The sequence below is a fragment of the Syngnathus floridae genome, chromosome 9 (genome assembly GCF_059516105.1).
Source record: "Syngnathus floridae isolate MCC-2025c chromosome 9, RoL_Sflo_1.0, whole genome shotgun sequence".
Taxonomy (NCBI): Eukaryota; Metazoa; Chordata; class Actinopteri; order Syngnathiformes; family Syngnathidae; genus Syngnathus; species Syngnathus floridae.
Genome location: NC_142421.1, coordinates 2,693,811 through 2,707,500, shown reverse-complemented (window position 1 = coordinate 2,707,500; position 13,690 = coordinate 2,693,811). Strand labels below are relative to the sequence as shown.

Below are 13,690 nucleotides of genomic sequence, written 5' to 3'. Positions count from 1 at the left end.
ACAGAAGACTTTCTGCATCACATGAATATTTTTTAGCATGTGGTTTGGAAGTTTAATTATGCAAATGAATTTGCTTGCTTTGTACATTTTAGAGACACACATTCGCGAGATAGCGGCAGTACTTATGTGTATTTGTTAGGTTGCTTTGCGCAGAACAAACCGCAAAAGACGGGTCACATTGACCCAGCTGTCTAATTGGGGCGCCTATCATTTGTAATGTAATTAAAAATTTAAATGATTAAAATTGTTAAAAATTATCGCATACAGTTGAATAGCGCATCAGACAGGTTGAGGCAAATATCTAGCATGTGGTTTAGACGTCTATCATGCAAATGAGTTTGTTTTGTACTTTTAACACACATGCACACTGGCGAGATAACGGCAGTACTTTATTTCTTAGGTTGTATCGCATTGACCCAGCATCAGACAGGTTGAGGCAAATATGCTGCTACTCTGTGGCAGCACTTGGAATTCATGTAGCCTTTCTGATCTGGTCAATTTCATAAGGATGCCGGTATGAAAAACACCCTGGCCTTTACTTCACTCTGAACTGGGTGGTACCACCCAGTACATGTGCTGAGGCTGGCCGTGTAGTTACGCAACTCTGCTTTGAATTGAAAGCTAAGGTCCTGGAAGTTACACGCTAGGTTACAAATTCAATTGACTATAGCAGCAACCTGGACTGGACAGCAGCAGCCTTCTTTGTAGTCAGACACCCAATGGGGACGCCAAGCCCTGCAACAAAACATGCAAGAAGTTTCACATTCAAGCAATGCACCATCGATTGAGGCACATGGCGAATGATGACTGACACCAAAGTTGACTTTATTTACAAGACCACCAACAGGAAGCAAACACACCACTGTTGATTTTATTCACAACAATGCCCACATGATGCATGACGATTCAAAACAAACCAAAAAATGGCTCTGACTAGATTCAAATAACAGCTTTTACTCTTACAGAAAAATGTACCAACATTCTGCAAGATTCTGATTTCGGTGGCCATTTTAAAGCAGGGTTGCCAAAGATGACTTACTGATCGCAACAGAGACCGTTTGTACACTTGTCGTTTGCATCTATGGGTGTCTGGCTACTTGGCTTTTGTCAACAATTTAGAATGCATGCAGCTTTTCTTTGTGTAGTTAAAAAAATAAATAAAAAGCCTGAAACTGCATATTTAAGTCAATTTTGTTTCAGTTTAACTTTACAATTGTCTTGTCATTGAGAATGTCTCAAATGATTCCAGTTTGTATGCACGATAGAATGCCAATGCCAATGTTTAAAATGGACCACTTGAATTCAGTTCAGAGTTTAATTGCAGTTCAGTGGTACACACACACAATTACAGTACAAACAGTTCATTTCATGATTAAAAAAACAACAGTAAAACAACAATATTGCAAAATGACGCGGCGCTGAGAGAGAAAGAAAGAGGCATCATGCAGATAGCCAGTGTGCACACCCAGTGAAAAAGTGGTTTAGGAAAGAAAGGACAAAAGAAAAAATGCAGTCATACTCTCCTTAAATGCTGGCTGGGCGCTTTGCCCTCGCCGCATCCGCACCCGTCCGTCTCGTGTCGGCCGCTCATCACGGGCGAAGGTTGGCTCCCCACCCCCCCGGCCGGTATTTGACGTTTGGACTCCTCCTCCGCCTCGTGCCACTGCAAAAAGAAAAACGGCACTCTGTTGCATGCGGTTCACTTCTGTAGACGTACTCATTACCTGTATTAAAGCGTGCTCCTATTTCAAGCTCCCTTTATTAATAGCGTATGTACACATGAATGTTTTTGTTTTCTTTTTATATCTGTTCCTATATGAAGAATTCAATGCTTATAATTTCTTTCTTTGTTGTAAAGTGCTTTGAGCTGCATTTCTTGTATGAAAGGTGCTCTACAAATAAAGTTTTTTATTATTACCCTCTGGTCTCGCGGTCCTGTCCAGTCCCTCTCTGTGCAGGCACTCATCAGATCCAGTGCCCCAGCAATCCTGAAAGGCAGACATATTGTGGTGGTTTTAGCAAGGGGAAAAATTCCACTAGCACCCCCCCCAACCTAGACTAAGGTAAATTTGAATCAGGTAACTAGCGGCACGCACGGGCTGGCGCATGTCTCATACGGCCCTCCCGCATTGGAGCCATCCGGGTTATGAAATGTTTAACCCCTTACAAAAAGGGAGGGAGGGAGGGAGGGAGGGAGGGAGAGAGCGAGAGGAGATAAGAAGAGGCTTTGGTGCGCACTTAAGCGCAACCGGCCAGTTCCCCCTGAGTAGAGCTGGCTTGGCCCCGAGTGGGAAAAAAAGAGGAAAACGTGACGTCACGGAGAGCGTCACGGAGAATCTCCTCGTCCTCGACACCGTCGACGACACTGGGACCCAGTCTGGCAGACATTATACCCTGGTATTCCACAAAGGGCAAGGTATAGCCACGTTCCATCCTGAGTGCACCAGGCCATGCAGGTACTGCCGGGCACGTTGGAGAAAGAGAGCGAGAGAGAGAGAGGGGGGGGGGGAGGCAGGGGCTGTCTACTTTGCCAATTCGTATCTAGAGGGTCACAGCAATCCAAATGCCCGTGCGTGCTACAAGTTACCCTATTCAAACAGACAGGGGTAGGGAAAGCACAAAAGAAAAAACAAAGTCATACTCCCCCGGAACGCTGGCTGCATCTGCACCCATCAGTCTAGTGTGGGCCGCTCGTCACGGGCCAAGGTCCGGGTCTGCTCCGGCCGGTGTTGGACTCGTCTTTCGCCTCGCACAAGTGCAAAAAGACAAACGGCACTCAGTTGCATGCGGTTCACTTCTGTCAACGTACTCATTACCTGCCCCCTCCCTGGTCTTGTGGGTGCAGCCCAGTCCCTCTCGGTGCAGGCTGGCGCTCGCCCCATCCGCTGCCAGCTGAAAGGCAGAAAAATAAGGAAATCAAATTAAACCCAACAAGTGTGTACGCTACGCTTGCAGATTGGATTGCCATGTCACCGCCTCTGGCCAGCCTTGGCCAGTCATGCGTCAGGCTCCTCTTCAACACTTGGCGACTGCTTTCTTTGGGTGATTCCTTCCTTTGCATCCCGCTCACCAATCGCGGGTCTGGTGGCCTCCGTCCACCGGCTCTTTGTTTCATACATCGTCTCTTCCACCTTGCAAGACAAGCACAAAAGTCTCGCTTGCGCTTGCCGTCGCTGCGCGGTCGCTTGCGCTTGCCGTCGCTGCGCGGTCGCTCGCGCTTGCCGTCGCTGCGCAGTCGCTTGCGCTTGCCGTCGCTGCGCAGTCGCTTGCGCTTGCCGTCGCTGCGCGGTCGCTTGCGCTTGCCGTCGCTGCGCGGTCGCTTGCGCTTGCCGTCGCTGCGCGGTCGCTTGCGCTTGCCGTCGCTGCGCGGTCGCTTGCGCTTGCCGTCGCTGCGCGGTCGCTTGCGCTTGCCGTCGCTGCGCGTTTGGCACTCAATGAGGGCTGCACAACATTTTGGAAAATCAATGATTATGGCAGTATTGGGCCAGACCACTGCATTGAGGCAAGTTGTGGACAATTCTTGGATGGAGGTTAACTATTTGATCGCAATGAGATCAGTTAGATTAGTTAACTAACTTACATCAATGACTTATCGTCTTAACTCATTACAAATAGTTAGGCAAGAAAACATGTTTCATTTGAGACATGAAAAAAAAAAATTTTTGCTGTCTTAAAGTGCATGTCAATAACCTAGACCACCATATGGCAGTTTTCCAATACACGTGCAGCCCTACACACACGTCACCATTGGTGTCCAAATGGCAGCCTCGGGCCAACTTGATCAACACGCCACACAAATGAACACAACACTGCTTTGTAGCGCTAAATATCAATGGCAACATTTCGTGATTGATTTAATGAATTTGTGTCAAAGAATGCTCAATTTGTTTCAGTATGCAGCCCTCAAACAGACATTTGGACACCGCTGGTGTGAATTAGAAAAAAAAAAATCCATTTCACATGTTGAAGCTACGCAGGTCGACGCCTCCAGGGAAGCGGGTCTCCCTCACAACTCTGCTACTTCAGAGTGATGCCACAGTGGTCCGTCCATCTCTGATCAGATGCTGTCGCGTCCCGGTCGCCATCTGCAGAAACAGAAACAAAAGTTAGACACTCAAAGAGCACCCCAAGTTGTAGGTCACTTGCTTACTTGATCACAGCGGCTAGCCACTCTTGGTTACCGTCGCCGGGTCGGGCCGGGTCGGATCGGGCCGTGCACTCCCCCCCTTTTGCGTCTGGCCTGCAAAAGGCAGAACATGCAATGAGTTGGGCGCTGCTCGCATCATTATGTCTTCCTCGTGGACGAGCTCGCCCAAACGCCGCCTCCTACACCTAGAGAACAAAGGACACACAGCTTAGATCAAGCACGACAGTGGTAGGTTAGGAAAAGACAAAATCTGACTGTCTCGCTCCAACACCTAGGGGAGAACAAAGAACGCAAGTCCCACAGTGGTAGGTTAGGGTTAGATTAAGTACAACAGTGGTAGGTGAGAAAAGGACAAAATGTCACAAGTCATGTTGCAAAATTGGACATTAGGAACCGGCTCGCTCCAACGCCGCCCCCTACACTGACGGGGGAGAACAAAGAACGCAGCAAGTACGACAGTGGCAGGTTACAAAAAGACACAAAATGGTACAAGTCATATGGCAAAATTGGACATTTGGCTCCACGTCAAAGTTTCGTTTGGTGTCCTCCCCCATGTGAGCCGTCAATGGCAACCAAGCGCAAGACAACGCTGGATCCAGACAAGCTAAAAGCACAGCACACCTCTTAAGCAAGACCAACCATCAGAGCCCCAAACACTGTCCAGCCCTGCAACCTTTCCGTCGTGCACCCATAACCAAAGGCAACCACACTGCCCCCTCCTGGGCACATGATCGGCACCCATAACCAAAGGCAACCACACTGCCCCTTCCTGGGCACATGATCCGCACACGACGACTTTTGCAGCGCATTGCTTGATTCTTGACTTGATATGGCATTGTTCCTTTGGATATGGCATTGTTCCTTTGGATATGGCATTGTTCCTTTGGATATGGCATTGCTCCTTTGGATAGGCCATGGCTCCTTTGGATAGGCCATGGCTCCTTTGGATAGGCCATTGCGCCTTTGGATAGGCCATCGCGCCTTTGGATAGGCCATCGCGCCTTTGGATAGGCCATCGCGCCTTTGGATAGGCCATGGCTCCTTTGGATAGGCCATGGCTCCTTTGGATAGGCCATGGCTCCTTTGGATAGGCCATGGCTCCTTTGGATAGGCCATGGCTCCTTTGGATAGGCCATCGCTCCTTTGGATAGGCCATGGCTCCTTTGGATAGGCCATCGCTCCTTTGGATAGGCCATCGCTCCTTTGGATAGGCCATTGCGCCTTTGGATAGGCCATTGTGCCTTTTCATATGGAATTATCCCATTCGGCTCCTCTTGCAGCCTACAAAAACACAGACAGCCATTAACTGTTTGCTGGGAAGCTAAAACTCGACAACCATTGTGTGTTGGGAAGCTGAAACTTGACAAAAACAGGTTTTCACCTGATTTAGGACTCCTCTTCCTCAGTGTCCTCAGCATCACTGAAAGGGCTCCTCAAGAGCCTCCTGCTTGCTTTGTATAGAAGGATGCTGGCTGGGCGGCCTTATTTAGTGCTACAAAAGACAAGCAAATGATTGCAACAAAAATAGACATTGAGTCGAGTGCCAATGGCATGATTTTTTACCAACAATTATACATACTAGGAGTTTTACATTTGAAAAAAATATTATATTGTAGTAAGTTATGATAATCGATCAAAATTATAGTTCATATTTGAATTTGATACATTCTAAGTAGAGTTTTACATTTGAAAAAATATATAATCATCACATTGTAGTAAATTATGATAATTATTCAGGATTATAATTCATATTTTAATTTCATCATTCATCAACTCCCCTCACATTGAACAGATGATCCAGGTTGGCGGCGTCCAAGACGGGAGAAAATAACCCGGGCAAATGTTTGTTGCGTAACGGAACGAGAGCGAGCGGGCGCCATCTTTGAATGGATTTGGTCCGATTTGGACACGACGTAACATATACGTTGCATTCACCAGCAGTTTGCATGACACGGAAATGGCACACGCATCATATAAAATAATAAAAAAAATGGTTAAGTTGACTAGAGTCAAACTAACATTTCCTATGGTCAGACAAACACGCGCTTATCGGCGGCGTCATTTACGAACAGTCTACACAGACGAATGAAAAAAATGCTGGCCAGCATGAAAAAAACAACCGCGAAAGACATTTAAAATACCACCAAAACGCGCGACGACGCGACGCGACGCAAAGTGGATTGTGGCGTGCCGTGCCGAAACCTCAAGCACTCCCGAGACAGCGAAAATCCTGCAAGAAATAATAAATGGCATCGTAAGAAACTGCAAACATTTGCTCACGGGCTAAATGGCCTGCGGCCTACAATTTACCTCCAGGCCCACCGTCGCGGTGGACGTGACGTTGCCGAGTCACGAGAGTACGACAATCCTGCGACAAACAAAATAAATTTTTAAAAAAAGGCTTGTGAGAAAAAGCAACAAAGCGTGCCGTCGTGAGAAACGGCAGGAGACGACAAACATTTGCTAGCACGCTCGCTTACCTGAGAAACCGTCCGCCGCCGACGGCCCGCGCTCGGTGGCACCTGCATATGATAACTCCACTTGAGCGAGCACACCTGTCTTCAATTGACCTAAAGCCCTGACGTCATATCCCGCGATTCAAATCTTCTTCTCCTGATCGTCCAACGGCGCTCGGCACACTGACGCCACCAGGTGGTCGCCTGTCATGGTGACTACTGTGGAAAGGGTTGCTTCGGACTATCCGTTGAAACTTTCAACACCGAACATGTTTGGATGGAGGATACCCTATCAATATGACCAAATCTCCTTTGGTTTCCGAGCAGGCTCTGGTCGAGTGGTTAACACCATTGCCTTCAATCAAATGAAAATATTTGTATCGAGAGTTCATCCTAAAATGAATTGTTCTTGCAAAAATTCTGCCGCCGTTGCAGTGCTCCCGTGGACTCATTTTCAAGTCAGTTGCTAAGAAACACCACACTGACAATTCTTGAGTCATATCAAATCAATGATTTTCAAACAGGTCCAAACAAGTTTTTCCCTCATGGCTACAAAGATCTTTAGATCTTTTCGTTCACTCCCGTTCACTGAAAACATTCGTTCTTTTGAACCCATCGTTCACTCACGAGCCAACACGACACTGCAGTAGTGATACACACACACACACACACACACACACACACACACACACACACACACACACACACACACACACACACACACAATGATACGACAAACACGATGACACGACTTTTCACGCACCTGCACTTAACGAGGGAATCTTGGGAAACATGTTGGAACGCGGCCCCGAGGACTAGAGCTTGACACCTGTGACCTTTGACCATGATATTTCCCTCATAAAGTGGCCTGTTATTAGGTACACTTGAAAATGGCGGTGTACCTAATAGAGTGTCCGTGTGATTCCCTCGTTAAGTGCAGGTGCGTGAAAAGTTTTAGCTCCTTTCATGTTCTAAAGGAGCTAAAAGTTGAAATGAAATGCAAATCACTCACTCATTAATTCGTTCTTTCACAAAACCGTTCAGTCTGTGAACAGGAAAAGCAATTCACGACTCGTTCGTAAACAGGAAGTTACGTCATTTTCTTCTTCGTTTTGTTTTACGACGAGGTGGCACCAGCTTCAATGCGCATTACTGACACCTATTGGTTGAGGGTTAGGGTTTGAACGACTCTTTTCAGTGAACTGATTCTAAAGAATCAAAAGAACTGGAATGCACATCACTAAGGTGAGTAATGCCAATGGGCCAATTTTGTGGAATCACTGTAAAACATGTAGACATTTAGTTTTGCCACCACAATTTTATTGATTATTTTTTCAGGCACTTTATTCGGTTTAATCTGCGAGCTGTAAAGTTCCAACCAGACCGCCTAAGAGAGCGCGATTATCTCGCAGATTATCACAAGGAAATTCAACAGGCAATTTGAGGAGGAAGTGCGGTCCAATTTGCTGTGAATTGGACATTTTTCAGAGCGCCACAGAGACTCACGCCGCAATGTGTGCAATCCTTCTTCCCGCTTGACAGCCACAAAGCGAAACTGCCAACTTTCTATCCATACCATACGGGCGCCATGAACAATATTTAGCTTGTCCTCCGGGTTGCCAGCTCTCTGGAGTGACAAGGCAGACTGACGAGCACTTTTGGTGGGCTACCCTTACTTGCCTTGACTGCTCGTTGTCAACTCAAGTAGCTCAAACGTCCTTACTTTGAATTCTTGCATTGGTTTACAATAAATAATAAAAAAAATAGGGGAAAAAATGCAAAAAAAGGAAGGTTGTTTTGATTTTACATTTTGATATTTTTTTTAATATCACAACTTTTTTGACAACTATCAAAATAAAATTGATATAAAATAAAAGTACCAACTACAGACCTCAGTTATTACATCCATGCCAGTATGCACAAATGATGTATTTTCCAACTTATGACAGACTTAAGACTTTGAGCGACTGCTCCATGCTGTGAAAGACGGAAATTTGTCACAAATAAATCCCCTAGCCCAAATAAATCCTCCAATAAATCCCTTGTCCGTTGATGAGTCTGCACCCTGAGCGTCAAACTGTCTCATCCGCACGTTTGCTCTTCCAGCCCAACACTTCATTTTTCTCCAAAGCTCAATGGCCCATAAAGCCCCCCCCCCACCGCGTCCCGTCATGTTTTACACAGCCTCCTTGTCCATAATACCATATAACATCAACACATTGCCTTTGATTGGTGCACATAAACATTGACTGTGGCCGCAGCGCACTTTTAACGGCGCGGCCACAACTCACCGCCGCCGTTAACGCCGCTCGGGACGCCAAGGACGAACGGCGACGCTCGCAGAGATGAAGCTCGGCTCAGGGTCACCGAGGAAGACGAAGAAGCAGAAAATCTTTTTACAAGACGGATAAAGAAAGCATGGACAAGAGCAAGTGAAGCTTTATGTCGCCACGTATGACCATCTCATCTCTTTTAATGTCTCTCCATCTCGAATCTCAAATACAAAACGCTAACCCAAGTTTGGAAACTAAGACATCTGAAGCCTTGACATTGGTTTTGAGCCTCAATTTTAAAGCCTTACCTGAGATTGACAAACTCAACTCGAAAGCCTAACCCTATCTTGAAGCCTTCAGTTGTCTCCAGGAACATTGAAGGCCTCTCCTCCATCCATCCATCCATCCATCCATCCATCCATCCATCCATCCATCCATCCATCCACTGACTGCTGAATTAATTGTCCAAGACAAATGATGACACAGATGCCATGATGATGTAACTGCGAGGAAGAGAGAGTGAGCGAGCGAGCATATAAGGCAACACAAGCGTTGGCTCACAGTCAGTTGGAAGAGAAAGTGGCCGTTGGTACTCCCTGCTGTTTTATGTCGCAGGGGAAACATCTTTATCACAGTGTGTTATTCCACAACACAGCTTCCTTCATGGAAAACACCCCCCCTCCTCCCCACCGGCTGCCTGGGCTCCCCTTTCCTTACTCTCATTGACTGACTGCATCGCTCGGCATAAACTGTCCATGCTCCATAAATAATGCCACGCAGAGCAGAACGCCACACAGCCAGCGCCACTGCCTTCCCTTCCCATCCCACCCCTCCACCGAAGCTGAAAGACCCTCGACAAAAGACCAGTGCGGCGTCAAACGTAAATCCAGAACTACGTCATTAATTCATTTAACAAGGAAACGTTAACAAGGGCCAGTTGTTCCCTATTAAAGACACTTTGATGTCACAGTAGAGCAAGGGTAAGGTTTTCCTGTGCAAATTCGATCCCTGTGCTGAAAGTCAATGTCACGTGAAAATAGAATTTGACACCAAATTTTAAAAAAAAATCCAAGTGTACAATAAAAAGAACCAAAGTGAGGACCGACACAACACTGACCAAGGCGTACTGCTTTTGAGTGCGCTTGTTAGCTCGTTAGCTTGATTCTTGTGAATCATCGTACTTGAAAATGATCAACAGTTGTCATTTTGTATAACATCACCTTGTGTTTTGCTCTTGTTTGACTTTGCCAATTTTGGTCATCAGTGTTGTGTTGTGTATTCAGTTAGCAAATGTACATAAACGAGCCAATGCTGGAGCTAGCTTTGTCAGTGCGGTGCCGGAGTTGAGATCCCCCTCCCCACACCAGACGTGCCCCCTCGCTGTTTACTTTGGGAGGCCTCCGGCCGGCCTGCGCTCAATGGCGCCACTGTGCACCCAGTTGCCAAACCCGGGACGTGAGCACGTTTATATCTTTGACACTTTCTACAGCCACATCAGCTTCTTCACTATCCAAACCTAAAACCATTGCTTTAGATAGACACCAAATTGTATTTAACCATACCACGAAACTCATTGTCACCTGGAGCATTAAGTAGAAACCCTGATTTGAACTTACAACCTAAAGACGTGGTGGCTCGCAATCTCAAATTCCCAGCTTGAATTTGGCGTGACCCCGCCCACTGCGCACTCCATCGATCCCGGCCTGATGAAGTAACGCAGTCACACACATCAATAAGGAGCAGCGAGGGCCCATCATTATGAGGTGACGCTGATAAACGAGCCACCTCGCAAACAATTCCCGCTCGGGCCCGAGGGGCTTCGGAGGGACAACCCCCCCCCACCCCTCTGGCCATCGCCAAGGAGACAGATGACATCCAAAATGGCCCCCACCCGGCCCACGGCCTCCTTTGCCTTTTCTGCCTGCTCCTTTTGTTTCAAAGGCAGCTGCCGCCCGCCTGACCTTTGGCCAAAAAAAAAAAAAAAATTGCAGTATCCACAACGTGTTTTGCTCACGCGTGGGAATCACACTGCGCATTGGCAAGCAGTGATTGGCATCAGCAATTCACATTTATGGTGATGAAAAGATTTTCACAAGAGCACACCTGTATAGAAGACTCATGAACTCATCTTCGAAATGTGGAGCAAAAGAAAGATTGGGTATTATTCATAAGAAACCAGGTTTAATTTTTAATTTGCAAGTTACTATTTAAATTTAACTTTGGGACCAAAAATAGGTTATTATTATTTTTTAAAGTACATTAACATTCAAGATTTTTTCCTAGATTGTAGAAAAAGTTAGCATTTTTGTTTTGTGTCTGTCTCCAAAACGCCATTCAATGTTTTAGGCTGAGTTTTTCAGTTCGATTGAGCAGGTGTACCTAATGGAGTGACCACGGATCGCACAATGCCTCGCATATACGTGCAAGTAAAAAAAAAAAAAAAAACAACTTTTGTTAGATGAAACAGAAAAATAAGTGATAATGTATTAAAAAATACAACGTGCGCCGTCCGTTTTCAAAGTGTTTCATAAAAAAAGACGACTTTGAAAGGAGAATGTCAATCACGCTGAAATGTAGGTCAGCGATGTGTGACGCTCTTTATTTTGACATTATTATTAAGAGTTACTGCGCAAGATATTTCGTCACGGTTTATTTCAACTGGACATTATTTGTCAATCAGAAGTATAGGAAATAAGTTTAAAAAATGGCGTGAGGCCAATAAAAATGCAATATTGGCGAAGACTGAACTACCATATAATGTTTAAAAATGACAATGCTGCAAAGATAAATATGAAATAATTTTCCAATTACACAAAATATATATTGCAAAAAATATGCATCAGTAATCAAGGTGATTAAATTTTTTTTCTGGGTTTTAATTTTGAACTTAAGAATTGAATAACTTGTATTTGCTAATATATTGCTGCAAAGGGAGACTTTTCGTACGTGTCAGAGAAAGTTGCATTATTCTTCTGATAAATGTATTTTAATTGACAGAGTTCTCCTCATCCGAGTGCACGTTTCTGCTCCGCGCTTGAACATTGCCACAACCTCCCTATAGGGGGCGCTCCAACACGGCCTTATAGAATTTTTCCTTCACCGTCTCCTCCGCTCCAAGCAGAACGCCCCACTAATGACCCTCAAAGTGCTCGCAACGCCAAGCACTGCCGATCTGTTCTTGGGATTTTTAAAAACCAACGTGCCCACTCAAAAGCAGTCCAAACATTTGGAAGGCGCAGGTACGTGCAAGTACTTGAAAGTGGCAATCAAGTTCGGCACGTGGTGCTTAAAGTGCAGCGTCTCAATGTGCGTGGAAGAACCAACCTGTTTACTTGTGTGAGATTTAAAAAAAAAAAAAATCATCATGAGAAGGGCAAGTAGTCAGCTATATTGAAAAAGTGTCTTTTTTTTTTCCCCCAAAGGAACAAAAACTTTCTTGGAAAATACTGAATGTTTGGGAGCAAAAAAAGTCCCGGTTGTTTTTCGTGGAAAAGCACGTTTTACTTTATGGGAAATTTTATTCCATGAAAACAATTTTTGAGAAATTTATGTTTTCCTTTTCTAAAGCCCATCTTTCTTCAGGGAAAAGGTGGTGTTGGATGAATAGTCATATTTTTGAAGGGGGGGAGGCATTTGTCTTCAATAAATTGCCACCCCCTCCAAAAATACAGATATAAGTCAAACAAGAAAGTACCCAAGGATTTTTGCGGGATTCCTTCTAAGAAAAGATGCATAAAGTGATGGGAGGAATGTCATCCATCCATTCATCCTCACTAGAATCCAGGGGCGTAGCTACATGGTGGCCAGGTGTAGCCAGGGCCACCCCTTTTTTTACACTCTTTGTCCACGACTATATCGTTTCTCAATATACGTATTTGTGTTTTTTCGATGGAAGATGGATACCTGCCCTGATATAGGTCTGCACATGAGTGTCTTAAGTGTATAAAGATGTTTAAAGAATGGAAGCAGGGAAAAATGAGTTGAGGCCTTTTAAAAAAAAAAAGAACTCTATTAGAAACAACATAATATGCAGAACAATACAATAGCATTTACAATAGTTGTTGTGAGAGTCCAGCATGGTTTGCCACCACTTGACAGTATATTTGCTTGCTTCCATATACTTTTCATGTCTTTCCCCCCCCCAGCCTTATTTCTCTTGATTTTTCTCTTGAAGTGGGCACCTTCTTTTTTGGTTTCTTAAGTGTCCAGTCAATTTTATAGACATTGGCTATTTCTCACACCCGTCTCCCGCCGTGGTCCTGCTCATCCATCAGGTTTTTTTTTTTCGAGGAGCGCCACAGAAAGTCTCAACAGGGTCCGAATGGTGGCGGCCACAAACTGGGGCGGGGGCGTGGTCTCTCTGGACTTTTGGGGGAGTCGGGCTCAACACGGAGCCTTGAAGTCAGGCCGGGTGATAATAAACAAGTGGAAGGGGTAGCGGAAGTGTGCAGGAAGGAAGATGGTCGGCTTTGCGGTCGGGACGAAGGGGATCCCGTCCCCGTAAATCCGTACGGACGCCTCTGTGTGACAGGACCTCCTGCTGTGCCCTGCGGTTCTGAACACACACAAAAAGAGACGGTTAATAATGCCAATCAATGCTAATGCTAACGAGAAGCAGATTGTAAGGGATTTGAAAATCATGTCCAGGAGGTTTGGTTGGATGATAATATCACGTTCCATGAGACAAAAGTTTGATTTGTGCAACTGCAACATTAAAATTTGAAAGGACAAAAATAGGTTTTTATATGTGGAAATAAATTACACTTATTAAATTTAATTAAATTATTAAATAAATCAATTATTAAATTAAATAA

General features: G+C 45.2%; 1 protein-coding gene and 1 long non-coding RNA gene across 10 annotated transcripts in view; both read right to left on the bottom strand.

The window, feature by feature from the left end:
- Positions 1-371: 371 nt before the first annotated feature.
- On the bottom strand, positions 372-6,921 carry LOC148392883 (uncharacterized). 9 transcript variants are annotated; one of them, XR_015860526.1, is made up of 9 exons: positions 6,628-6,921; positions 6,458-6,515; positions 5,529-6,377; positions 4,151-5,428; positions 2,817-4,085; positions 2,642-2,746; positions 1,919-1,988; positions 1,520-1,663; positions 372-735 (listed from the first exon to the last, which is right to left on the bottom strand). It is a non-coding gene; the product is annotated as an uncharacterized LOC148392883 (long non-coding RNA). The 9 variants fall into 9 exon arrangements; XR_015860528.1 differs by lacking the exon at positions 372-735 and having other exon boundaries at positions 809-1,663; positions 1,919-2,746; positions 2,817-2,892; positions 2,974-4,085; positions 6,628-6,920; XR_015860529.1 differs by lacking the exon at positions 372-735 and having other exon boundaries at positions 809-1,663; positions 1,919-2,746; positions 5,529-5,639; positions 5,931-6,377; positions 6,628-6,920.
- Positions 6,922-12,852: 5,931 nt separating this feature from the next.
- Positions 12,853-13,690, bottom strand: part of meis1b (Meis homeobox 1 b) — a 123,250-nt gene continuing 122,412 nt past the window's right edge. Inside the window, exon 13 of the mRNA XM_088385982.1 lies at positions 12,853-13,431. The gene's annotated coding sequence lies outside the window, so the exon portion shown is untranslated. The remainder of the gene's footprint in view (positions 13,432-13,690) is intronic.